The 13,183-nt window shown below is 41.4% G+C and overlaps 1 protein-coding gene across 7 annotated transcripts in view; it reads left to right on the forward strand.

Moving 5' to 3' along the window:
- The first annotated feature begins 918 nt into the window (after positions 1 to 918).
- Positions 919 to 13,183, forward strand: part of PRR5L (proline rich 5 like) — a 90,119-nt gene continuing 77,854 nt past the window's right edge. For 2 of the 7 annotated variants that reach the window (XR_006101484.1, XM_042446086.1), the window contains exons 1-2: positions 927 to 1,022; positions 2,762 to 2,804. The gene's annotated coding sequence lies outside the window, so the exon portion shown is untranslated. Of the gene's footprint in view, positions 1,023 to 1,077; positions 1,176 to 2,761; positions 2,805 to 3,207; positions 3,472 to 3,765; positions 3,965 to 13,183 lie in introns of those variants that run through there. The other 5 variants (XM_042446088.1, XM_042446087.1, XM_042446090.1 and 2 more) reach the window with 5 other exon arrangements.

Raw genomic sequence — 13,183 nt, forward strand, 5'->3', positions numbered from 1 at the left:
GTTTTTAACCTGAGAGGACACCTTTCTAGGAATCTCTAGGTCCCTCAGTGTCCAACAGACACTGACCATGGAGCTGCACTGGAGGAGCTACAAAGGCCTAATGGAGTGTTCTCTCTATGAATCTCTGGCGGGGTACAGACCGCCGCTTTGCGGCGGTCTGCCACCGCCGCCAGTAGGTCCGTGGGGGAGCCGGAGCCTTCAGACGGCCCGACTCCCGCGCGGACCGAAAAAAAAGCTCCAAAATGGGGCGCGCTCGCTACGTCACAAGCGGCGCGACGCGTATGGACGCTCAGCGTCCGATACGCAAAGATGGCGCCGGCCATGTAGAAGGGCCGGCGCCATCTTGTACGGACGGAGTCCGTACTAGGCCCAGGGGCGTCTATAAGAGACGCCCCTTTTTTAAAATGGGACGTCCTCCGGACGTCCCAAATGGTGGTGCAGAAAGCACCTCTAGGTCTTTCAGTGCAACCTTTAGTTAAAGTTGACCGTAGAGTTGCACTGGAGAATCTAGATATTCCAAGAGAGAACATAATAATAACTGTAAGCTGCTCTGAGCGCCTTTAGGGCTGAAGGGCAGGATATACATACCGTAAATAAATAAAATATTAATCAAATCTGTGAATGATTGAATCACCAAATATCAAAGCTGCAAATATAGAGGGACGAGTGTATATGGGAGATGTGTTTTAGATTATGGTTGTTGTTTTTTTTAACTTTTGTATGTTTTCAGTCTTGGTTTGATAGTGTTTTAACTGGGTTATTTTTTTTTAAAAGGTGTTTTGATCTCGTGAGCCGCCTTAGGGGCCCCTTTTTGGGAGAAAGGCGGCATAAAAATGAAACAAATAAATGAGGAATCCACTCCCTGCTCAGCCGCCCAGCTGCAATGCCTTGGGCCTCCTCCCCGCCCTCCCCCAGAGGCTCCCTGGCTCTCTTTAAGGGAGGAAGAAGGAGAGTGGGAAGGGAGGCTGCTTCCCTCCTGCAGAGCGCAAAAGGAGGGAGGCAAACAAAGCTGGGCTGGAAAGGTGAGCAGTAGAGTTCCTCAGGAGCTGAAAGGGAGGGGGCGGGGTCCAGGGGGGGCGGAGGGGCCGCCTCGGTTGCCCCGGCAACGGCTGCCCGGGGATCCCAGGCCCAAGCTGATGGGCAGCCGCTGGCCAAGAGGAGGACAGCATTGCAAGGTTGTTGTCGCTTTCTTATTTGCTTATTGTTTGCAAACAGCCTCCTGGGGGAGGGGGGGGGGCTAAAGGGATTGCTTCTCTCCAGCAGCAACAGCAGCAGCTATTTGCATTAAATAAATAAATAATGGGAGGGAAGGGAAGCGAGAGAATTGCTCTACCAGCTGAGAGAGAAAGGCTGCTTTGGCTGCATCCAGACTGAAGACATAACCCGGTTTGGCACTGCTTTAACTCTTTGTCTGGCTCTTTCCTATGGAATTCTGGGAATTGGAGTTTGTTGTGGGGTCCAGAACGGTGCCACATCGGGTTATTTCTCCAGTCTGGATGCAGCCTAAAGGCTTTAACGGAGAGTCTGAAGGGCTGGAGTCAGAGCTGCAGTCAGTCAGCAGAAAGAAAACAAACCTGGCAGGCTTCCCCCATTTATTTATTTACTTATCTATTTTGATTTCTCTTTTCTGTCACTGGTCCCAAGCTCCCTGCAGAAACAACCCAGTTTGAAACACCCTTTCCCTGCTAGGGAATCCTGGGAATGGTCGTTTATTGTGGCACCAGAGCTCTCTCTCTGACAGAGGAGGCTCAGTGTCTCACAGAACTACACTTCCCAGGATTCCCTAGCACTGAGCCAGGGCAGTTAAAGCCGTCTCAAACTGGATTATTTCTGCAGTGCGGATGGAGCCTGTGTGAAGTTGAAGATGAAAAAGTGGAAAGTTTTTAAAATATCTATCTCTCAATGAACTGCCAAGGGCCGGACTGTCTCCCAGCTCTGGAGAAACTAATAATGCATTGTTTTAATGGTTCAGTTTTTAAAAAATTATAAGCCACTTAACAAAACTCCATCAGTGATGCCTTTATTGGCCAACAAGATACTTGTTGCAGCCTTTCAACGCTCTTTCTTTAAATTAGTCTCATAGGTGCTGCAGCAAGATCCCTTTGCATACTGATTTTCCAGACCAACACGGCTAGGTCTTTGAATTCAAACAGTGGAAGGAGCTCCATTCCTTTACAGCATCTTATTTTATTTTTAAAGTAAAGTTAGCTCAGTACAAGTCCAGGACAGACCTCTCTCCCTCAGCCCCTTCCCCCGGTTTCTTTCATTTCCCTTTCACTTGTGGAAAACTCCAGCAGCGTCTGCAAAGAGTTGCATCTTTGCTGGAGGCAGACAGGAATGCAAATCTCTATGCAGATTTTGCGGGTGCTGCAATGTGAAAGGGCTCCAAAGGGGGGGAAAGAGCATCAAAACACAAGAGGAACACCCTCGGCCCCCCTCTGCTCAGCCCTAGTCCCCAAATGACTAAACTCTGGCGCTCTGAGTTTCAAGACGGCCTCCTCAGTGTTTTTGTTAGCAACCCAGTGTGGCTCAGTATTTATAGACAAGTGTGCAATTTTGTGGCGGGGAAGGTTTCAATTTTGTTCAGCCGACAACGCACCACAGGGCAAGGCTCTCTCTCTATCTTTTTGCAATGTGCACATTGTGTTTGTACATAGATAGTCCTAAGTTATGTGAAAAGAGAGAAGGCAAGGTAAAGTTGAACCACAGCGTTTTGACCCAGGTCCAAGCAGAAAATTTTCTCTGTTGTCTTTTTGTGCAGACCCAGGAGGTGTCCTGACCACTTGGAAAACACTGCGGGGCAAGTACGGTTCCTGGAACCAACTTTGGTTCTTTTTGAGCAAAGCCAATTGCATCCTAGAAAACCAACATCGCCATCACAGATAGCTATGACCACTAGGGACTGAGAGACCAAATGCACCTTATTTCCTCACAGCAGGTGGAATGGCAGACAAGGATGGGATATATCAAGATTTGGTCCAGGCACGGAAGTCTCTGGCTGCATCTACACTGCAGAATTAATTCAGTTTGACACTGCTTAACTGCCATGGCTCAGTGCTATGGAATCCTAGGAGTTGTAGTTTGTGTGGCACCAGAGTCACTGACAGAGAAGGGTAAATACCTCACAAAATTACACGTCCCAGAATTTCATCACACTGAGCCATGGCAGTTAAAATGATGTCCGAATGGACTGTTTCTGCAGTGTAGATCCAGTCCAAGTCATGCTACTCAAAATGGTGGCCTGTGGACTGGTATTGCCCAGAAGCTGTTGGCTGCCAGTCTGTGATAAGTTTCCAGGAAAGAAAGAAAAAGTTGTAGTCAGTTCTGCCCCTGGTACATTGGGGGGTGGGGACTTATAAACTTCTATATTACTGTTTGTCACTTTGCTGTGGAAGGTGCAGCTACAGTAGCCAGTGGAAAGGTTAGCAAAACTTACTTCTTCATTTGGTACACACTGCTAGAACCAATGAGGTGAGCATGGAAGTAGTTCTCATTCATTTGTACTGTGAGAGCTTGATGCATTTGGGGAACAAGTGCATTGCAACCTTTTTGTGAAGGCTCTGCTGTGACCTTGAAGCTATGTTCATCTTACTGCTTAAAACAAGGCTGCACTTTATTATTTAAATGTGTGTGCCTTGTTTTCTGATAAGCGCAAGACAAGTGAGTCCTAGGTATCTGCTGTGGTTTGGGTCCAGTACACTAAGAATGGGGACTAGGGAGTGGCTTATTTTTAAAACTCATTGACTTAAATTTAAATGTGTGCAGGTGTTTGAACACATCCTAAATACACCAAAGGCACAAGATCCCACCTGATCTTGGAAGCTAAGCAGAGTCAGCCCTGGTTAGGACTTGGATGGGGGACTACCAATGAATACCTGTAGGCTATATTTCAGAGCAAGGAACTGGCAGACCACCTTGGAGTACTTCTTTCCAATGAAACCTCTATGAACTTCATGGGTTTACTGTAAGTTGACGGGCAACCTGAAGGCAAGCACCCACCCATACGTGTTGTAAACCTGTAGTAACTTTTCAATTAGTAGATGGCACACCTATCTATTGAACACATATCTTTAGAGTCTGTATTGTTTGAGGAGGGTAGTTCAAGTGCTAGGATGACCATCCCTGCTACTAGTATGGAGCATACGAATCCCTTCTTCCAGACTGGTAAGGTGCAGCATGGCAGCAGAAAAGGGTTACCACCAGTTAAGGCTTCATTCAGAGAGCCCTGACACAATGTATTCATATGTGATAGTGGTGTAACTTTGTTTCAGAGTTTTAGTGTGTCAAAGAAATAATTATTTCAATCTGTTTAAGGCCATGTAATTTTACTAGTGATCATATAAAATGAAAAAAAGTCCATTAATGAGTTGCTCAGGAATTATTTTTCTATTTTGTTTTTGAATCATGGAATTGTAGAGGTGGAGGGAACCACAAGGATAATCATGTCTAATCCCCACCAGTGCAGAAATCCACAGCTAAAGCATTTGTGAGAGATGCCCATCCACCCTCTCTTTAAAAACCTTTAATGGGAAAGAGTCCATCCCTTTTTGAGGCAATCCATCCTACTATTGAACATTCTTTCTAGTGTTTTGACAGAATCTCTCTCTTTGGAATTTGAATCCATTAGTTCAAGTTCTAATCTCTACAGCAGTAGAAAATTGTCTGGCTCCATCTTGTACATGTCAGCCCATTAGATAAATGTTTATTTAAATATGGCTATTATATCACTTCTTTCTCCTCACCTTCCCACTCGGGCCCTCCATTCTGGTAGTCAAGGCCTGCTGTCACAGCCCAGGATTTCCTCTGCCCCATCCCGGATTTGCCCCTTTTCACTCGCTGCCCCTCACTCCTGGAACCTTCTTCCCCCACGAGCAAGAGCCATCACTTCTTTAACCAGCTTCAAAATGGAGCTGAAGACCATCCTGTTCAGAGAAGCGTTCCCAGGCATTGCATAATTGTCACTTGCTATTTGATGTTTTTTTGTTGTCTGTTTTATTGAATCACTTCCTGTATTGCTATGTATTTTATATGTATTATCCTTCTAGAGAGGCCCCCTCCCCACCATCTTTCCCTTCTCCTTTTGTGTCATGTCTTTTTAGATTGTAAGCCCGAGGGCAGGGAACCGTCCAATTAAAAAGATTGTATGTACAGCGCTGTGTAAATTTACAGCACTTTATAAATAAAGCTTAATAATAATAATAATAACTTCTGAATCTTTTCTTCAGGTTAAACATACCCAGATCCCCCAACTGTTCCATTTAAAAACTTGGCTTCCCATTTTGGTTGCTCTCTTCTGGACAGATACTTAACTGGTATTCTGACAGAATACTTGATTAATGTTTTAGGAGTTATCGAACCAGGACATCTTTTGGGCATACATATTGGCAGATTCTTCAAGGTGGTGGTTACTGCGTGCTGTCAAGTCATTTCTGACTTATGGCAACCTTAAGGTGACCCTAGCACAGGGTTTTCATGGCCAAATTTGTTCAGAGGGGGTTTGCCTTTGCTTTCCCCTGAAGATGAGAGAATGTGAGGTTTGCATGGCCCACTGGGTGATCTTGGTCAAGTCACACTCTCAACCTTAGAGAGAGACAAAGGCAAACCTTCTCTGAACAAATTTTGATTACCAGTTCACAAATATTTTTCTTCTTGTTAGTCCATCAGACTTGTGAATAAGTACACAAAAAAGTGCTAGCTTGTGACTTTTAAAAAACAAGTCTGAGAGGGTGGAAGCTTGGAATTTTGTATTGGTTGTGGGAGAAGGGATGCTGTTGCCTTCAAAACCAGTGTAGCAGCCAAACTTTTTGGCATTGCAACAGGATAGTTAAACAAAAGTGGCCTTCTATTGAACAGGCGTGTGGATGTGGGATGGCTTGCTCCCTTGCTTTCAAATATCCCTGTTTTGGCTGCTGGTCTTTGCCAGCCTCCTGTGTTGTAATCATTTACTACTACCAGGCTAGCTGTTAAATATAAAGGTGATAAAATATTACCCTGATTAACTGGGGCTATATCAGCTATGTGAGGAGATACCTGCTCATGCCTTCACCTAATTCTCTTCCTTCGCAGATCTGCTGTGGAGAGAACTGTAGAAAAAGCACCAAAAAATCTGTTTCACCTGTGTTATTCATTCTGTGATGGATGAACACCATTAAATATGACTGTCTGTGGTCTACAACTTTGGTTAATTGCATGATTTAAAGCTTACATTCCTAAAATTTGCCATTTGGAATCTGTGTGTATGTATACGTGTGTGTGTGTTTTACCAATACTAAGTGTTAACACAAGTTTTCAGAAAATGTACCCTCATTTGGAAATGTAGTAGTTCATTAATATATGTATTTGTGCCTCTCAAGACACAAGTATATCTATCTGGACCTTTAAAACCATTTTGCAGCAATCTTATGGGTTGCAGATATTAGAAGAAAGATGGCTCTCCAGATGTTGTTGAACTACAACTCCCAGCAGCACTAATTAGCATAATCAGTGGTGAAGAACACTGGGAGTTGTAGTTCACTAGCATTTGGAAGGTTGCACAGAACAAGTGTGGCGGAGTGGTTGGAGAGCAGGGTTCAATTCCCTACTCGGCCATGAAACACACTGGATGACCTTGGGCAAGTCACATGCTCTCAGCCTCAGTGGAAGGCAATGGCCAACCTCCTCTGAACAAATCTTGCCAAGGAAATCCTGTGATAGATTCGCCTTAGGGTCTCTAAGTCAGAAGTGAGTTGAAGGCGTACAACAAGCTACAGGATGCAAGCTACAGGAAAAGAGATTCCACCTCAACAATAGGAAGAACTTCCTGACAGGGCTATTCCACAGTGGAACAAACTCCCTCTGAGTGTAGTGGAGTCTCCTTCCTTGGAGGTCTTTAAGCAGAGGCTAGATTGCCATCTGCTGGGGATGCTTTGATTTGGATTTCCTGCATGGCAGGGGGTTGGACTGGATGGCCCGTGCAGTCTCTTCCAACTCTATGATTCTATGAACAACAACAATTTCCTTTTTTTATTGTCAGCTCTTCATGCTAGATCTGTTTTACTCTAACTTCACTTGTGAATGCTAAAACATAGTTGATGCTATATTTTGGAACTGAGATGTTTGGGTAGCTACATCAGCTTTACTGATGCCAGTATCTGTTTTTAATCTGGCCAGGTAAATTTGGAAAAAGAAGGGAGCTATAGCATGCTAGCAAACAACCCTCAGATTATCCCAGCCTTTCCAAGATTTTATAAATCTCTAAGAAAAATCTCATTCTAAAAAGTCCAGAAAGACTGTTTCTGTTCCCATTTAACACTGGGTGGATGTTGCTCCCATTTCTATTTTTTAAATGTGACTAACAAGACAGTTTAACAGGGTGCAGTTAGCTATTGGCATAGCATAAAATGCCCGTGTAGTGCAAGATACTCAGTGCATAATTTTCTCATTAACTCTGTGCTGTCTTTTGTGCATTGGCTTCTGCCATTTCAAGGCAGAGGAAATGTGGCCTCATTAAATTTTGTATTACAGGGTTGGGGAATGTATTCATCTATTTCCTGCTCTGACTAAAACAAATGAGGCTGTAGGGGAATTTCTTTGGTATTGGTAGCCTGATCTCAGACAGATTTAGGTGTATCTAAATTGGGAGAAATGATCTTAAACATGCCTGATCTAATAGTGCAATCCTGTACATGTCTACTCAGAAGTAAGCCCTGTTGCATTCACTGGGAGGTGCTTGCAGCTCAGGAGATACAAGAAATCTCACCATAGTTTGCTTCAAGATTACTCTGCAATATACAGTATTGTTTAGGAACTCCTGTTTAAGTTTCTTTTGCATGTTGATTTTTGAAGTAAGTTATAATTGGAATTGGTTTTCTGTTGTTGTTGTTGTATGCCTTGAAGTAGTTTCTGACTTGTGGCCCTATGGTGAGCCTATCATAGGGTTTTCTTCACAAAATTTGTTCAGTGGGAATTTGCCATTGCTTTCCCCTGAGGCTGAGAGGGTGTGACTTTCCCAAGGGCAGCCAGTGGTTTCCTTGGCCAAGGGGGATTTTAATCCTGGTCTCCAGAGTCATAGTCCAGCAATCAGACTACTATACCACACTGGCATGCTGGTTTTTATAGGCTTCTGATTTTACAAGATGTTATAATGTTCCACTACTTTTTTTAAAATGCTGTACTTTCCATAAAATCATCTGACTGTTTTGTTACCAAGGACACATCTGGAACAATATCTCTGAAAACCGTCTTTTAGATTTCAAACATACAAAAGGACCATTCAGAGATGCTTCTAGGTATAAACCAAATCCATGTCCTAATCAGCTCCTCTACTAAACATACATACCATACAAGAGTCCTGAATATTCATATATTTTAATACATATCCATGTTTGATTTCATAACAACTTTGCTAAGTATGTGCATTGGGGTGCATAACTGTGGCCTCCAGGTGTTTTTGAATGACAGCCTCCATAATCTCTCACCATTGGCTTTGCTAGCTAGGACTTTTGGGAGTTGTGGTTTCCCATCCATCTAGTAAAATGGAAAGACCACATCCTGATATGTACGTTAATATTGCAACCCCCCTCCCGTTTTCCCGTTCCTTATTGGCTGAATGTTTGAACTGGCTCTACATTAATTCTTTTCTACACAAGCAAACCTTATGTTCATTTGTAGTCTTCCATGCTGTGTCTATTAAAACAACCCCACCCAATTGTGCTGAAAGGGTTCTATAGTCCATGCTCTGTATTTCTAGCCTTCCACTTGTAATGTATTTTCAATACCTCAATAACTTAATTCTCACTTACACCTTTTTAAATTTAGACTTCTCCTAAATTATGTCCAAATCAGCCCAGTTTGGTTCTGGATTTAGAGTTTTTAAAAATGTAGAGCACCCTGTCATCTGTACATAAAGAGTCCAAATAGCTGCTCTCTCTCGCTCTCAATGACAGATGTTTTCAAAAACCTTGTCTCTACAAACTTCAGTAGATGGTTATGTGTTTCAATAGGTTTTGTCAGTTGAACAGAGTAGAGAGCTGTGAGGATACAGAACAAGAAAGAGGATAAAATGCACTGAGTTTGCTAATAAGGGAAAGATGTCTTCTTGAGTCCTGGCTACTTCATAATGACTCCCTGAAGCTGTGTAATTTCTGCTGTGATTGTACTGCAACCTTTGAATGTCAGGAGGCGGTTGGTTATTCAGTAGTTTAATTAGGATTTCTAGGTGTAGCTTTTATCTTAATAGCAGCCTGCTTTTTAAGATAACTTCTTTTCTAATCTGCTTCCTAAATTCTTTTCTTTTGTGAACCTCACTATATCAATTCAGAGTGTATTGAAATTTAGTTTAGTAGATTAAATCAGCCACCACCACCACCTGTGCACCAAATCAGCTCTAGCAAAAACAATAATATTGTTGTATTGGACACTGGAATATTGATGTTTCCAATTCTTGAGCATGAACTTCATAGAAGATCTATTTTCTTTTGGTCTTCTTAGTGTGAAGGGCAGCATCGGTGATAAAAACAGGGCTTTGGACATGTTTTCTCAGAAATCAATTTGTCTACAAATTGAATCCCATTAAAGGAACAGAAATGGTCTAAACAGCCTCATGTACTGTTGTTCTGAGACTCTTTATTGTGCTACTACTCAGCATCTTTAAAACACGTTTCTGTGCCTTTAACAGGATTTGGTTTATAAACATTAGCAAGTGATAATTTTTATCACCCATATCTTATCTTTTACTTTATTTATACTCTGTCCTTTAACATAGAGCTGCTGGCAAAAAGATAAAATTTATCTCCACACTGTGTGAATTATCATCAACAGATACATTTCTTTCAAAAGCACAGCAGTTTGTCAGGTGGTCTATACCCTGCCCCTCACCATGGCCATTTGACAATCAGAAACCAGCAAAATTACTTCTTTGGGTTTGGTCTATTTAAATAGAGTAAATTTCATATGTGTGAATTTTGTGTTGAATTGTACATTCACAGTTATTAAAATGTTACACTATGTTTGGTTCACATATGTGCTGATCCAAGATTCCCACATTATCTTTCAATAGTATAACTTCTATTTGCTTAGAACAAATAATGTGTTGGTTTAACATGATGTTGAAAGTAATAAATCCTTTTTTGTTATTATGTAGCTCCCTTATCAATATTGGGAGGGACATATCTTTCCTTGTAGTGACTTTTCATTTCACCTAGTCTCAAAACTCCTATCGAAATAGGCTTTTAGTATTCATTGCTATTTCTGATAGAAAAAACAGATAAGCCATTATATTTTAAAAGGGTAGGATTTCCTCTCTACTTCTTGTGGTGGTTGTTTTTGCAGATTATTCAGTCCAGCTGGGTGATTGGTTGAGCAGTCAGTCCATAACCCTTAAAATTTTTATTATTACTAGCTTTGCCTCAAATACCTAGAAAAAGTTCATTTAGTGTCAAAGTCTGTGTTTGGAGTCTATTCAGATAATTCTATATTTAAATTTGTAAATGTATGTGTTTCTTGACTTTTCTTCATGCCTGTTGAAAATGGTGTCAACGTTAAGAGACCCAATGATTTTGAACAATAATTTTGCCATGATAAACAGAATTATGAATGAGCCTTCTTGCTTGCTTTGCACTGGGAATGATAAAATTAAGATGAACCATATTGTTTGAACTGGAAGATTATTGCCAGCAAATTCAGAACAAGCTAGGATGTTAAATCACTTTTAATTTGTGTTCCTCTTAGTTTGCTGGTTCAGACAACATTGAAACTCTGTTTAGCTGAAAACGTCCTTTTGCTCATGTAGTAGAAAGGCTGCATGCTCAGGCTGACATGTGCATTTGATGACTGTACATATAGCTGTTCACATCTATAGCAGAAAGGTTTTTAGACCAGATGCCACATTTATCTTCCAGTCAAAGAAATGTGTCATATGTTCTGGGCTGATTATTGTTGCCATTAATTTGTTTTATTTTTTTTTTAATATATACCGCTATTCCAAACATCATAGCGGTGAACAGCAAGTAAGCTAATTAGTAAGTAAGCTAATTTGCCCCAACAGTCTGGGTACTCATTTTAGCGACCTCGGAAGGATGCAAGCTTGAGTCGAGCTTGGCCCCTTGTGCTGGTCTTGAACTCGCAACCTTGTGGTTTTGAGTCAATGGCTGCAGTACAGGCATTTAACCACTGCGCCACCAGGGCTCCTTAAAGGTAGTGTTTTGTTTACATTTAGTCACTGGGATGTACTAGTCAAAATCTCCCCCTCTCTGTGATAAATTTTTAGTTTATGGTTGAAAGGCTATGTCACAATCATTGAAGGTACCATGATTACAAATATATAAAAACAGTCCAGAGCACTTGCTACATGACATGAAGTAGATGTCATTTTTACTCTCTGGCACCATTTTCTGTTCAAAACATGTAATCTGGAGACATGACCAGGGTCCCATTTGTACTACAGAATTAGTGTCTTGATTCAATTTTAACTTCCATGGTTCCATTCTATGCAGCCCTAGGGTTTGTAGTTTTGGGAGGGAATTTAGAATTCTCAGTCTGAATCTCCAGTGCCTCACCAAACTGTAAACTTGATGATTCCATGTGATGGAACCATGGAAGTTAAAGTGGAAACATGGCACTCTACTTATGTAGTGTGAATGGGCTCTAGGATGGCAAAAAGTGTGGAAACCCATTCTTGTGAAAAATGGCTAAAGGAGTTGGGTGTATATATAGCCTAGAGAAGAGAATATTGAGAAGTGACATGATAGCCATCTGATGGGTTGTCATGTGGAAGGTGCGTGGAAGAATATAGTATGTGAACCAATGAACTGAAGTTGTAAGAAATGAGACTCTGAATAATACAGTAGGCCTCTAGTATCTGCTGGAGTTTGGTTCCAGGACCCCCAGTGCCTATAAAAATCCATGGTTCCTCAAGTCCCATTACAGTGGACGCTTGTTATACGCTGGGGTTTGGTTCCAAGATCCCCCATGGATAACAAAATCTGTGAATGCTCCAGTCTTATTAAATATAATGACATAGCAAAATGGGATCCCTTACAAAAATTGGAAAATCAAGGTTTGATATTTGAAATTTATACTTTTTTTTGAACATTTTCAAACCGTGGACGCTTGAATCCATGTATAAAAAATCAGTGTATAAGAATGTATATACACTGGCCTAGTAAAATGGCATCCCTTACATGAAATGGTGAACAGCAAGAGATATTGGCTTAGGTAATGTATGGCTTTAAAATACATGGAAGAATGTGGACTGTAAAGGTGCTTATTTAGAACAGATTTCTATAGCAGTCAGTGGAATTGGTTTTCCATTAAATATATTTAGCTTTGAAATCGATCTGTCTTAAAGAAGCAAACACGGTGTTTAGGAATTTACTTACATTCAGATACTTTCTCCAGTTTCATTTTGTATAAACTTCCTTTTCATGTTTCCACAACTCAGAATAAAACTTGGTTGATACCACTGAATTGTGATGAATATTCAGTGTGCCAGCTCTTAATTCGGTGTACATGTGCGTGATGAGTTGCTCACCATTTTGCTGAGTTTATCATTCCAGTGAGATCAGTGAGAATTAGTATTGTCCAATGAATAAGGGTGTGAGAGGCAAGCAGCCTACATTTTACTATAAACCATGAACACAAATTAATCCATGTCCACTTGTTTTGCTACATTTGTCTCATACCAACAAGAACACTACATAGCAAAAGGCAGTTTGTGTCAGGTCAGTCACTGGAACTTCATGGGCAGCTGGTACCACATGTTCATAGAACAGCTGACAATATAGAGGTTTGGCCTTTTTTTGCAAGACTTTTCATTGCTTTTCTGAGCCAAATGCAAACAGAAGATTACTAAAATTCATAACTCTTAGTCAGTTTTACGTTACTGTGTCTGTTGGCCTATGGAACAGATAGTGCTGGGCAGAAAGGATTTCCCTGTTATTCTTTGGAGGACTGGGAAACTGCTCTGGAATAGATCAGAGGAAGGTGCAAAGGAGAAGGAGGCATTTCACTGAACAAGTGGAAGTCTGCTTGTGACTTTGGAATATTGCCCAATGAAATAAAATGTGTCCAACATTAACTCAAAAGCACCATAAAAACTAAACACACCAAGCAGATCAGCAACAAGATCAACCACCTTAGCCACAACAACGTGAAATAAAGTTAAATCTAGAGTCAACTTTCACTTGCTTCCCCATCTACGTGTCCC

The sequence above is a fragment of the Sceloporus undulatus genome, chromosome 1 (assembly GCF_019175285.1).
Source record: "Sceloporus undulatus isolate JIND9_A2432 ecotype Alabama chromosome 1, SceUnd_v1.1, whole genome shotgun sequence".
Classification (NCBI taxonomy): domain Eukaryota; kingdom Metazoa; phylum Chordata; class Lepidosauria; order Squamata; family Phrynosomatidae; genus Sceloporus; species Sceloporus undulatus.